At 33.3% G+C, this 15,470-nt stretch overlaps 1 protein-coding gene across 1 annotated transcript in view; it reads right to left on the reverse strand.

Annotated features, from left to right (window-relative positions):
* Nucleotides 1-12,479, reverse strand: part of LOC114325462 (TWiK family of potassium channels protein 18) — a 962,626-nt gene extending 950,147 nt beyond the window's left edge. The window contains exon 1 of the mRNA XM_028273543.2: nt 12,120-12,479. The gene's annotated coding sequence lies outside the window, so the exon portion shown is untranslated. The remainder of the gene's footprint in view (nt 1-12,119) is intronic.
* Between the last annotated feature and the right edge of the window lie 2,991 nt (nt 12,480-15,470).

A 15,470-nucleotide genomic window follows, 5' to 3' on the forward strand; every position in this document is an offset into this window, starting at 1 on the left:
ATTATATATATTAATAATATAGGTATGCAAAGTCCGCAGATAGTGTGCTACTTTTTTTTATTAACAAAATGGCGCCCCCAAATCGTGTTTTTTTTAATTTTTGCTCCATAACTCAGAACATTTTAAATTTACACCAAAAACATCCTAATAAAAATTCACAGAAATTAAATTCTGCATGAAGACATGTTTTTCTCGATCTGCTCCGATGAAAATTTTCCTCGGAAAATGCGAGTTTTCCCAACAAAATCTTTAAATTTCAAATAAAGTTTTAGATAAGTTATTATCTACCAATATTTAAGTAACTCGGTGACATAAAAGCTTTCTTGGTTTAGATTATATTTCCAGAAGCCGGTGAAAATTAAACGAATATTTTAGCAACAATTCAATTGTTAATTAATAATTTATGGTCGCAATAATAACCAAAATAGTTATGATACACTGATCAAACTTTGAAATCTTATAAAGGTGAGATGCCTATTTAATATTTTGTCGACAAAATATATTTTTTTTAAATAATCCTTAAATGTTTAAAAAAAATAGTTATAAACAAATTAACGTTTCTCAGAAAGTTTTTATTATATTCTCATTTTAAAAATAGATAAATTGCGTATTTCAAAGATCTTGAAAATTAATCCTTTAAAACTTTTTTCCAACCATTTGCAAAAAGTTATGAAACAGCAAAGTAAACATACGATTACTACGTGGTTTATAGTTTTTTTAATTCTTTCAAAGCGTAAAAGTTTAAAGTACAAGCTAATTACTTACAAAAAATATCGATTATTAGTTTAATGGTTATATTTTAATTAAAGAATATACATATTTTTTTTATAATTTACACGCACGAAAGTAGACTAATAGAGTATAATACCGTAGCTATGTATTATGTATTATACACGTCCACATACACATCGCGCCAGTTTAAAGCGTGTCAGTCGCTTCGAGTGAACATCTCCGGCTCTGTATCAAGCCTACTTTCGCGCTAAAAATTACAAAAAAAAAAAACATATTAATCTTTGACTAAAATATAACCATTCAACTAATGTTTGATATTTTTTGAGAGTAATTAGTTTGCACCATACAATCACTTTTAAGCTTTGAAACAATTAAAACAAATTATAAACAACGAAGAAATCGTATGTTTAATTTTCTGTTTCATAACTTTTTTGCAAATGGTTGAAAAAATTTTTTAAAGCATTCATTTTCAAGACCTTTGAAATACGCATTTTAAATATTTTTTAAAATTATAATATAATAAACAATTTCTGAGAAATGTTAATTTGTTTATAACTATTTTTGTTAAACATTTAAAGATTATGCAAGAAAAAGAAAAATTTATATTTTGTCGATAAATATTAAATAGGCATCACATCTTTATAATCTTTCTAAGTTTGATCAATGTCTCGTGATTATTTTAGTTGTTATTGCGACTGTAAATTGTTAATTAACAATTAAACTGTTGCTAACATATTTGTTTAATTTTCACCGGCTTTTGCAGTTATAATATATACCAAGTAAGCTTTTATTTCACCAAGTTATTTAATTATTGATAAATAATTACTTGCCCAAAAAAATTATTTGAAAATTCGAGCAAATCGGAAAAAACATGCCTCTATGTAGAATTAAATTGGGGTGAATTTTTATTAGAGTTTTTTTAATGTAAAGTTAAAATCTGCGGAGTTATAGACCAATAATTGAAAAACACACGATTTTGGGGCGCCATTTTGTTAATAAAAAAAGTAGCACACTATCTCCGGACTTTGCATAGCTATATTATTAATATATAGGAGCACAATATTCGATTTCAGCAATAAAATTGCTGATACATAACCTTTCTTTGTGCTTTACTAATTAGACCAGCGTATTATAACTATTTTGTTTTCAAAATTTAAAGGTTATGCGAAAAAACGAAAAATTGATATTTTGTCGAAAAAATATTAAATAAGCATCTCATCTTTATAATCTTTATAAGTTTGATCAATGTATCATAATTATTTTTTTATTATTACGATCGTAAATTGTTAATTAACAACTGAATTGTTGCTAAAATATTTATTTAGTTTTCACCAGCTTCTGGAAATACAATCTATACCAAGAAAGTTTTAATGTCACTAAGTTATTTAATTATTGATTAATAATTCCTTAACTAAAACTTTATTTGAAAGTTAGAGATTTTGTTGGGAAAACCCGCATTTTTCGAGGAAAATTTTCGTCGGAGCAAATCAGAAAAAACATATCTCTATGTAGAATTTAATTGCGGTGAATTTTTATTTGAATGTTTTTGTTGTAAAGTTAAAATCTTCGGAGTTGTAGATCAAAAATTGAAAAAAACACGATTTTCGGGCGCCATTTTTTATAGAACTACTTTATCTTCCTAGCTTTAGCATCCGATTGGTTTGCATGGATATATGGAGATTTATCTATATGGATTACAATATAACACAAATTCGTATTAAAAGTACGTGTACTCGTATTAAACTGAAACGAATTCTGGCATTGAAAAACATATAACCACAATGGAGGCCAATACAAAATGGTCCAAAACACCAAAACGCTGATAATTATTTAGAAGAGTCTTTAACGAAAACAGTCTTTTTTTCTATTTAGTGTCGATTTAGTGTCAAGTTACTTTTATTACTGATCTTTGATACAGTACTTAGGTATATAATTTTATACTATTTAAAATTGAAATTTTTGTGATATACTATATTCTAATACTTTATGTATAGATAGGTTTTTACTTGTTTATTTTAAGTCTGACTTGCTGCAAACCTTGTAATTTTGTAATGTTAAATAAATTCATTCATTCATTCATTCATTCATTCATTGGTTTATACACTGTACGCTGTCTGTACTGTACATTGTCTTCTAATGTCTTCACTTCCCTTTCGATCTCTAAGCGTATTTCCTAAATTCTTCTCGGTACTCTCATCTCTGCTGTTTCCAGTAGTCTTAGTGTTGTGGCAGTATCGGGTCTTATTTCTGATGCATAGGTCATTATTGATCTTACAGTGGCTTTATAAATTCTTGACTTCATCTCAGTGTTAATATGTCGGTTTCGCCATATAGTATTATTAAGATATACTGTCAGTCTATTTTCTTTTTGTATTTGATTTCTCACTTCTTTCTCCAAGTCTCCGTAACTTGAAAATGTACTTTCAAGGCATTTTGCTTCCTACTTGTTCAATAGTGATAAAGGCACTCTAAACAGGCGAAATGATTATAGTATGGCATAAAAAAATGCATAAGAATAACTGAAAAAAGGATCAACTTTATTTGTCAAAAATGTATTGTTTTACTTTGCATTAGCTGTTTACGCATATATATGCCTATGAGACATCATTGATCACAGGTTACACATGATTCTTAAATATGACTAGATTAGATTTAAATTGAATAATCATTTATATAATACATCTGGGATAATTCTATCACAAGTGAACACTGTTGGAATCAACGTATCTCAGCCCTGTTTTTTGTATTAAAATGAAAAACATTCAATTACTACATTTTGCACTTACTGAGGAAACCAACATATTTATATGGATTATACAGCGTGTCCCGAAAATATTGGTCATAAATTATACCACCATAAATAGATTGATTGAACCTCACTTATCTATATAAAATATTGCACACAAAAATATTACAGCCCTTTGAAGTTACAAAATAGAAATCGATTTTTTTTCATATATCGAAAACTCTAATCGATATTTTTCATTGAAAATGTACATGTGGTATTCTTATGGCAGCAACATCTTAAAAAACAATTAAAGTGAAATTTGTGCACCCCATAAACATGTTGTGGGGGTTTTGTTCCCTTAAACCCCCCAACTTTTTTTTACGTTCCAATTAAATTATTATTATTGCAACATTAGTTAAACACAGTGTTTTTAAAACTTTTTTACCTCCTAGTACTTTTTCGACAAGCCAGTGTTTATCGAGGTATTTTGAATATTTATCGAATTCACCACATATTTGTATATGGTTAAGACGATTATAAGAGACCTGTTATAATCTGAAAATTTATTTATAATGTACCGGGTGTCCCAATAAGAATGGCTCTCGGATATATCTCAGGAACCGTTTACAGTAGAGCTTTGAAATAAAAAATTTTATTACAAAAGTTACCTCAGGAAAAGCCTGGAAATTATTTTCATAATTGTGGGTCCACCGCTAGAAGGCGTAATTGAATATCAAAAATTAAAAAATCAAAATTTTACAAAATTTTCCTAATGAAGGGGCATTTAAAATCCGGTTATCGTATTTTTCATATAATTCTGCGCATATTTGATTTCGCAAGTTTGGGTCTACCTTTGCAAATAAGAGGTGGGGGTGAGTGGGAACTTTGTTAGGAAATAATGGCTGTAAGTCCGGTTCTGTTAAATCAAATCTTGCAAATTTGGTCTAGTTGAAAACAAATATTTTTCGTCAATGTACGAGTTATGATTTCAAACCAACCTACTAAGTAATATGCCAGCTATAAGGCGTTATTTAATTTTTTTCAGAAATCTAGTTTTCTTTGGAAAATATTAAATACAAGTATGCATTTTTATTCCTACATTATAAAATTAGATTAAATTATCAATGGAATAGCGAAAACCGCATGTCGATACCTTTTTTTTATCTCGAGATATCATACGAAACGTGTACATTTAAAAACATAACTACTGTCAATGGTAAACGAAGTTAAGGAAAAGTAGTGTGCTATGATAAAAACAAAGAAATATTTTCCAGATGTCAACGTATATAATAGGGCTTTTCAACGCTTCTCATTTGTTTCGAGCCTCGGTCATATCTCGTACACCTATTAATATTATCACGGATTATACGACATATATGACAGAGGCACGAAACAAATGAGAAGCGTTGAAAAGCCCTATTAATTAAAACAACAAAAAAATAAAAACAACTATTTAGTGTTAGTGACGACATAAATGTTCAAATTTTTGCAAATCATTTTCGTTGCAAGCATTTACTCTTTCAGATTGAACAGCGGTCTAAATTTCTGCTCTTGAAATGCTTTCGTATTCTCTGGATAATGTTTTCTCGGGTAGTGTATTAGTATGGTAAATGCTTGCTTCAAAAATGATGGACAATAATTTGAATATTTAGGTCGTCACTAAGTAGTTGTTTTTATTTCTTTGTTATATTTTATAATGTTGTTTGTCTTTATATTGTTGTTTCAATTAATTATATTTTTATACGTTGACATCTGGAAAATGTTTCTTTGTTTTTTCCATAGCACATTAGTTCTCATTAACTTAGTTTACCGGTGACAGCAATAGTTATGTTTAAAATTTACACGTTTCTTAAGATATCTTGAGATAGAAAAAAGGTATCGACATGCGGTTTTCGCTATTCTATTGCTAATTTAATCTAACTTTATAATGTAGGATTAAAAAGGCATACTTGTATTTAATATTTTCCAATGAAAGCTAGATTTCTGAAAAAAATTAAATAACGCCTCCCAGCTGACTTACTACTTATTAGGCTGATTCGAAATTATAACTTTTACATTAACGAAAAAGATCTGTCTTCAAGAAGACCCAGTTTGCAAAATTTGATTTAGCAGGACCGGATTTACAGCCCTTTTTTCATAACAAGGTTCCCAATCACCCCCACCTCTTATTTGCAAAGGTAGACTAAAACTTGTGAGATCAAATATGCGCAGAATTTTATGAAGAATACGATGATCGGATTTCCAGTACCCCTTCATTAGGAAAATTTTGTAAAATTTAGATTTTTTAATTTTTGATATTCAATTACGCTTTCTAGCGGTGGACCCACAATTATGAAAATAATTTCCAGGCTTTTCCTGAGGTAACTTTTGTTATAAATTTTTTTATTTCAAAGCTCTACTATAAACGGTTCCTGAGATATGGCCGAGAGCCATTCTTATTGGGACACCCGGTACATGTTTAGGTATATTTTTAAAAAGAAGCCAAATCTCGATAAAAGGTGACTTATTAAAAAGTCTTTTTTACAGGCAAAAAAGTTTTAAAAACACTGTGTTTAACTAATGGCAACACAATAGTAGTTTAATTGGAACGTACACAAACATTTGGGGGGTTTAAAGGAACAAAACTTCCATAAAATTTGAGTGTAAATATATTCAAAAAGGAGCCGGATCTCGATAAAAACTCGCTTATAGAAAAAATACTAAGCGTCAAAAAAGTTTTAGAAACGTTGTGTTTAACTAATGGTATGATACCACAATAATGAATGAATTGGAACGGACACAAAAGTTTGGGGGGGTTTAAGGGAACAAAACACCCATAAAATTTTTATGGGTTGGACAAATCTCACTATAATTTTGTTTTAAGATGCGTCTCCATGAGAATGATGTCCGTTTTCAATAAAAAAATCTCTGATAGTTTTTGATATATTGAAAAAAATCGATTTTCATTTTGTAACTTCAAAGGGCTGTAACTTTTTTATGATCACATTTGTACTAAGGTAAGTTAGGTTCAATCGAACTATTTTTGGCTCCAGAATGTATGACCAATATTTTCGGGACTTGCTTTATATATCGCAAATTCTTATTGAAAGTTCTAAATAAACTGAGAATTCTGGCAGTAACGAAATGTATCGAAAATATAGGCAAAGACATTAAAGAGTGTAACACGCTACAACAGCAGACTTACTGATAAATATTTTGATGAATCTTTAAAAACCCAAGAATGGTTAGTTTTTTACACGTAAAATACTTCTTATACTATAAGTAAGTTGCTGGCTATTATCAGGTTTATTAACCCGGCACCTGCCACGTGGCTTTGCAAGGCGCCAACTGCCACGTGGGGTGCTCACAGCACCCCTTAAACATTTTCTGTGATCTACTTGTTTAAAAAACCAAATAATGTGTTGAGTAACACAAGAATATAAAAAAACATATTTATTAACTTATTAGCTATTTATTTATTTAGCGTATGGCTTAAGTATATCACAGAATATAGTTAGATTTATGCATTATACAATGCATCACAAACAGATGTCCAATTTTTTTATATATTCGATTGACCCTTCGGTTGCCATTACAAAGTCTATAGGGTCACCTGTGTATGCTCTGCGTGGGCAGTCCTCAACAATGTGACTGATCGTCTGTCTTGCAGCGCCGCAGTCACAAGAAGGCGAGGGGAGTTTACCCCATCTGTGGAGGGAGTCGGCGCATCTTCCACAGTTTGTTCGAATTCGATTAAGGGCTGCCCAAATCTTACGGGGACGTTCAAATTCGCCAGGTTTCCCTATGATGTCCGGTAGACTATGGTAATGCGGATCTGTCCTACTTTCCCAATCTTCTCTCCATCGGGTATTTAAGTCAAAGTTGGATTGCTGCAGCGCTTGAGCAGATTGTAGAGGGGGTAACCTGGATCGGAGACGGTTTCCAAGAATATCGGGGATGTCGTTGTGGACTAGAAGCTGGCGACTGTCCATTATTTTGTTATATTCTTTAACCAATGCATGTTCGCGGCGTAGGTTGGGTGGTGCTATATTACTAAGGGTAGGTAGCCACATTGTAGGGGTGGGCTTAATTGTGCCTGTTATCATACGCATAGTACGGTTTAGTTGGGTGTCGACCAGGTGGGTATGCCTGCTATTTAGCCACACTGGAGCACAGTATTCTGCCACCGGATATATCAGGCCAAGAGCAGAGGATCTTAATGTTGATGCTGTGGACCCCCATGTAGTGCCGCAGAGTTTCTGTATTATATTGTTGCGTGTTTTCAATTTTGCTGCTGTTTTCGTCAGGTGTTCTCTGAATGTGAGCGTTCTGTCTAGAGTAACCCCAAGGTATTTCGGGTATTTATTGTGTTTTAACAGCTTGTTATTAAAATACACTCGCAATTCTCTGTTTGCCAACTTGTTGTTTAGATGAAAAGCTGATACTTCAGTTTTTGTAGTACTTGGCTGTAGTCTCCATTTCTTAAGGTATTCGCTGAGGATGGATAAGTCATTCATGAGAGTGATTTCTGTAGTTTCTAAAGATTGGCGGCTTGTTGCAAGGGTCCAGTCGTCAGCATATCCAAACTTCCGAGATTCGGTTTCAGGCATGTCAGCAATATAGAGGCTGAAAAGTAAAGGGGCAAGGACAGAACCCTGTGGAAGACCATTGTTAAGTTTCATCTGTCTACTCGTCTCCTTTCCCATTATAACCTGGAAGGCTGTGTTGGTCAGCATGTTGTCAATGAGGTTAATTATCTTTCTGCAGGGGATAATGCGGGCCAGTTTATATATTAATCCCTGTCTCCAAACAGTATCATATGCTGCTGTTAGATCTATAAATACTGTTGCTGTCTTTTGTTTCTTTTGAAAACTAGCTTCTATAAAAGTTGTTAATGACAGCACTTGGTCCGTACAGCTTCGATGAGGGCGGAAGCCAGCTACTTATTAGCTACTAATATGTTATAAAAGTTAAAAAAACAAAATGAAAAAGGTGTTATTAGCAAATTAGCAAGTACCAAGCCATAATAAATGAAGTCAAGTAAAATATCTAAAAAATTAAGATTTAGTGAATATAGAGTGTCTATATTAATAATTTAAATCAGTTATTTCAATAAAAAATGTAAATTTGACCTGTTTATCAAACATACAAAAAAAAATTTAAAACTTTAAGTGCCAGATGATGACACCCCAATTCGACATTAGAGCTACAGGTGCAAAATGACACTAAATAACTACTTCAAACACTAACACATCTATGCTATATAATATTATAGAAAGCTACTATGACGCATAGCTCGGTTACCAAACTTGAAATACCAAATATTTGATAAAAATGTGTTATGGGGTGCTGGTAGCACCCCACGTGGCAGGTGCCGAGTTAAGAAACTTTATAAGACAACTTTCATATCCCAGCTTACTCATATTTTAAGATTCCTTAAAAGACGTGTTCTAGATAATGTATGTTAGGCATAATGTATATTCGTCCCCTATGACATCATCTGATTTTATTTTGTGTTTATCTTAGTTGTTTGTACCTTAAGGAAAATATTATTGTTATATTATGATAATCGATGCTAAGTGACTAGTAGATCGGTCATAGTCTTTCAGATTTGACAACAATTTTTGGTATTAATCCTGGCATTTATAGCATTAGCAGTCTGATAATGTAGTATACCTAACTACATCTATGTATACCTATTATTATACACAATATTTAAGTAGGTATACTTACGGTGACCATATGTACTTATTTAAGTAGGTCAGTACTTATTTTTAAATATTGTCCTAATGTACTTTAAAACCTTTCTAAGGACACGCGAATGTACTTATTTTTTTTCTAAAAAATGAATATTTTTATCTTTTACTACTTTTAAACAAATTTCTTTGTATACTGTTCCAGGTATTGCAGCTTTTGTGTCTTGATGGTTTCAAATATTTCCATTCTTTTGTTGACTATTCTCATGACTTCGTTGTTTGTTACAGGCTCGGTCCATGCTATCTTCAGGTACCTTCACCCACAGTTCAAATGCTTCCAACTTTTTAGTAGTCGACGCGTTAATTGACCATGCTTCTATCCCGTAAAGCAGAGTCGAGAAGATATAACACCTTGCCAGCCTAACTCTAAGTCTTAATTATTTCAGTTGTCTTGCACAATCTACCTTTCTCATTTTATTGAAGTTGGTTCTTGCCTTCTCTATTCGAACTTCAATTTCTATGGAGTAATCGTTTGTGTGATTAATTATTGTGCCAAGATAGTTGTAGTTTTCAACTTGTTCTAAAGTCAGGCTTTTATCATTATTTTGGGTTTTTGATAACCTCATAAATTTAGTTTTCTTGATGTTTACTGATAATCCATATTGTTCTCCATACTCAACTATCTTGTTCATTAGCTTTTGGACGTCTTGGAGGTTGTCCGCTATTATAATAGTGTCGTCCGCAAATCTAATGTTGTTAATTGGCGTTCCATTTAGGTACCTTTATTCCTGCTGTTTCTTCCTCAAGAACTTTTTTCATAATTTCTTCAGAGTATGCATTTAATAGTAGTAGTGACAATACACACCCCTGCCGCACTCCTCTTTTAATTTTGAACTCTTCTGATGTGTGTTCGTTAATGCGTATGTGTGCCTGCTGTTTATAATATAGATTTGTTATAATTCAAAGGTCATTGTATTGTAATTGTTTTGCTTTGAGGACGTCCATTAGCTCTTTGTGGCGGACTTTATCGAAAGCCTTGTTGTAATCTATGAAACAGACGTACATATCCTGGTTCACATGTGGGTTTCTTCAATATTCATATCAAGTGTGGTAAATGCGTTTATGAATGATCTTTAAAAACATTTTAAGTGTGTGAGACATCAGGCTTATGGTGCGGTGGTCGTACACAAAACTTCACTGCACAAGTGAAATATTTTTACACAAAATGTGTAACCTATCTAGAAAACTGGAGTACAAATTTTCATGAATTTAAACTACTCAAAAGCATAGATCTAAAGTGGGCTCCACACTCTCGGCGAAGTTACTTCGCCAAAGTTAACCGAAGTCCGAAGTACCCTCTCTACACACTCGTTCTACTTCGCGAGGAAGTGCGATACCGACAAAGAGCGGTGCGATACCGAGAAAGATCCCTTTAACCAGACCGACAGAAAATGGAAGTAGAACGAAGTGAGGCAAAGTTACACAAGGTGGCCGTCTACACATTCGTACTTGTTGAACCTCGATCGGCTTCGGCGAGAGTGTGGAGCTCGCATAAGAAGTGAAATAACATGGAACGATGTTTGTTATTCTCTCGAAGCTTTTAAATTGTCTATCAAGGCAACCATGTTAAACGAAGATCAACTCTTTGACGAACTGGGAATTTTGAAAGACGTGGCTACAAGTGAAAAAATTGCTGAGTGGAACAGAAAAGAAAAAAATAGTCAGGATCGATGGCTTAAAGTTTTTAAGTGTGTATATAGATCAATTCAAACTGAAAAACTTACAAATATTATGCGAATTTATTTTTTCCCTTTCGGGTACTAGTGCGACTATCGAGTGTTTATTTTCTGTAATAAATAATTATTATTGGACGTCGGAAAAGTCACAAATGTCCATATCCACTCCCAAGGCAGCGATGCTGGTGTACGAAAATTTTGATGAGACTTGTATGAAATGTTTCATTTACTTCAGTCGAAGCCGGACCTTCTTAAATTAATTTTAAGTTCAGAAAAATATGAATGATGCAAAAAATCGAAAGAAGATGAGGCTATTCCAGGTCTCTCATCTAAAAATTCTTAATTACAAGCTTGTAACGTTTTCAAAGTGAATGTAATGTGTTATATTTAGTTTAATTGATATAATTTTTTATGTTTAGCTACATAGTTCATTTATTTTTAATGCCAAAAAGTTATATTTGTCCAATAACAAGATACTTTTGCGTTTTTAAGACATTTTTGTTTTTTGTACTTTTTTTTCTTTAAAAAGATATGGTCACCGTAGGTATACTACATCTATATTATGTTATTTTAGGTATAAAAATTACTAGAAATGTGCAGGCCTGGATCCCGCGTATGAAAAAAAAAGTTGATTAATAGCAAGGTGAAAATTTTTTAATAGCTTAAGGGTGTCAACAGGGGAAGTTTTAATTGTGGAACAGGTTAAAAATTTGGAACGGTCAGACCACGAAAACGTCACATGTATTTTGTGCGACAGAACTTGAAATTGATTTGTTACCCTTTCATTAAACTCTCATGCAAAAATCAGTCTGCTATTTATCACCAAATGGGAATTATAATAAGTGGAACACGTAGAATATGTCAAATGAAAAGGAATTATGACAGGTGATAAATAGAAATCTGATTTTTTATTGAAAGGGTGACAAATCAATTGGAAGTTCTGCCGGACAAAATACATGTGACGTTTTTGTGGTCTGACCGTTCCAAATTTTCAACCTGTTCCACGATTAAAACTTCTCCTGTTGTAGTCTTCCCATATATCAAAGTTTGTACGACTAGAAACCCTTAAGCTATTAACAAATTTTCAGCTTGTTAATAATCAACTTTTATTTCATACGCGAGATCCAGACCTAGTGCTCATACAATGCAATTTTTACGATTTTAATTAGTAAAAGAAAATGTATTTAAATCCTATCTTTAGTTATATTATTATCTAAAATCTCAAGCTAGAAGGCTAATCTTACTTACCACAATTAGTTGTAAATAATCCCAAAGTTTATCGTGAAGTTCTGTTCGCAAACCACAATAAGAAACCAAACAATGCACACTTCACAATTGTCCAACAAAAAACGTTCAATTCGCGAACTTAAAACTTTTTGTCCGTAAACTTTAGCAATTAATTCTAAAAACAAAAACCGTGATTTTCGCGAGTTTAAAGAACTTTGATGCGGCCAACACGATGTTGCTTCGCTTTGGCAACTCACGTTGAAAATAGCTCAAGTAGAATTGGGAATTGTGAGTTATTTATAAGTCCAGACTATTTGGTGGGAATTGGAAGTTTCTTATGAATCGGTCGTATTGAAATCTATAGGTGTCTATGTGTATGGTGCGTGTACATGCTATTGGAAATACGTGAGACAAAATGTACAGGGCAGCTAATAAATCCTTTATTTAACGTCATTTTAATGTGTTTGAAATATAATTCTTTAACCTTTGTCGAGCGGCATAATTTTACACCGGTAACAGATGGCATAAGTACAAATCAAATATACATATTACATATTTTTTTAAAAATTCGTTAATCAAAAGGGAAATATGTGTTAGTTTTAAGATAATATTATTTATTGCTAGCATAACTGGTAAATCATTGTTTAATGTTGCAATTAATAAATAATAAAAAAAATGAATAACCACTTTCAATTTCGTTGCAAAACGAAAATACAGCCGAACCATATTCCAGTCCAATCAGAGAGTGCTGCAAGCACCTCTACCGGTTTCGAAACTTATTAGTCTCTCATCAGGAGGCACATATGCTGCTCTCCCTGATCCAACCAAAACAAACCCCAGCGTGCAGTCCCGAATTGCAACGAACGAAATGGCATAGATGCCCTAGCGGCAACTGCTAGCAAAAGACTAAGTTTTCACTCTAATGGCATATAACATATCCCACCAGAATGGAAACAATGGGAACCTTCTCTGGTTACACCTCCGAGGCTTCTACAATTTGCAAGCCATACGGATGCTGAGACTAAGGAAGATGAGGGAATTCTACAATTTACAATTCACGTCACATCTGCTCAGCGCGGTAAAGTTCCAACGAGACTGGTTCCCTTCATACTCCACACAGAGTAAATGTAAATCAAAAATGAATAACCACTTTCAATTTCGTTGCAAAACGAAAATACAGCCGAATCATATTCCAGTCCAATCAGAGAGTGCTGCAAGCACCTCTACCGGTTTCGAAACTTATTAGTCTCTCATCAGGAGGCACATATGCTGCTCTCCCTGATCCAACGAAAACAAACCCCAGCGTGCAGTCCCGAATTGCAACGAACGAAATGGCATAGATGCCATAGCGGCAACTGCTAGCAAAAGACTAAGTTTTCACTCTAATGGCATATAACATATCCCACCAGAATGAAAACAATGGGAACCTTCTCTGGTTACACCTCCGAGGCTTCTACAATTTGCAAGCCATACGGATGCTGAGACTAAGGAAGATGAGGGAATTCTACAATTTACAATTCACGTCACATCTGCTCAGCGCGGTAAAGTTCCAACGAGACTGATTCCCTTCATACTCCACACAGAGTAAATGTAAATCAAAAATGAATAACCACTTTCAATTTCGTTGCAAAACGAAAATACAGCCGAACCATATTCCAGTCCAATCAGAGAGTGCTGCAAGCACCTCTACCGGTTTCGAAACTTATTAGTCTCTCATCAGGAGGCACATATGCTGCTCTCCCTGATCCAACCAAAACAAACCCCAGCGTGCAGTCCCGAATTGCAACGAACGAAATGGCATAGATGCCCTAGCGGCAACTCCTAGCAAAAGACTAAGTTTTCACTCTAATGGCATATAACATATCCCACCAGAATGAAAACAATGGGAACCTTCTCTGGTTACACCTCCGAGGCTTCTACAATTTGCAAGCCATACGGATGCTGAGACTAAGGAAGATGAGGGAATTCTACAATTTACAATTCACGTCACATCTGCTCAGCGCGGTAAAGTTCCAACGAGACTGGTTCCCTTCATACTCCACACAGAGTAAATGTAAATCAAAAATGAATAACCACTTTCAATTTCGTTGCAAAACGAAAATACAGCCGAACCATATTCCAGTCCAATCAGAGAGTGCTGCAAGCACCTCTACCGGTTTCGAAACTTATTAGTCTCTCATCAGGAGGCACATATGCTGCTCTCCCTGATCCAACCAAAACAAACCCCAGCGTGCAGTCCCGAATTGCAACGAACGAAATGGCTAGGGCATCTATGCCATTTCGTTCGTTGCAAAAAGAAAAACAAAGCAGTAGTGTTACTCTCATCCACGCATATGACAGGACAAGTAACCTCAAATGATTAAGTAAAATAAAACTGAAGGTACGTTAATACGATGGATAAAATGCTGGGTGAATGTACGCTCAAGCGTCGAACATTGAGTTGGTACTTGACCTTTTTATAATATGATTGATGTCACTGGCTTAGTATCCTACATTATATCGAGATCACAATCCATTACAAAAAAAGGACCAACGCAAGAAATTTTTGAAGGATCTATCTAAAGATCTTTGTCTTGCTGTAGATACTCCTCCTCAAGTATCTCACAGCATTCGTGGATCTACTTCAGTAACTGGAAGTTACCATGTTTGTCGAAACGAACGGAAAAAACAGCCTAAAACGAGAAAAAGTTGTGTAGTATGTTTTCTACCTTTGTGTGACGAACATTTTTTGTCTAAAACGACATGTATGTTGCGAAAATCCACACTAACATTAATTTTTGAATTTTGGTTCAAATAAATAAATCATTTAAATACAAAATGTATTGATTTTTATAACATTCGTTTAAAAAAAATACAAGTTACAAATGTACCTATGCCGTCTTTTATGGGAGTAGGAACAATTTCAGCCTCCTGCTGGGAACTGAATGAAGATTTATTCGTTATATTTGGCTCATATAATCTACTGGAAAAGTTAAAGTCTCTATCTCTTTAAATAAAAAAAGTTATCACAATCTAAAAACTCAAAAGTTATAATTGTACCTATGCCGCCCGACCAAGGTTAATGCGGCCGAAATGAAATATTTACGAAGAATAAAAATTGACATCTTATCGTAATGACAAAAAAAAAACAAAACAAAAAAAAAATACAAAACAGAATGCATTTATTTTTAATATTAATATTAATATTTTTATTTGTGAAATGTATACACCATGTGTTCTTGATAAACATTAAGTATAATATATAATATTTATTAACATAGTATGTAAATTAGCTGTAATGAGTGGGTAAAATAAGAAGTAAAAAATTGTAATATTATTATAATAACCATGTTTGAGTAATTGGCAATATCTTTAATACAATTACTTTTGATT

This window comes from Diabrotica virgifera, chromosome 7 (assembly GCF_917563875.1).
Source record: "Diabrotica virgifera virgifera chromosome 7, PGI_DIABVI_V3a".
NCBI classification, from domain to species: domain Eukaryota; kingdom Metazoa; phylum Arthropoda; class Insecta; order Coleoptera; family Chrysomelidae; genus Diabrotica; species Diabrotica virgifera.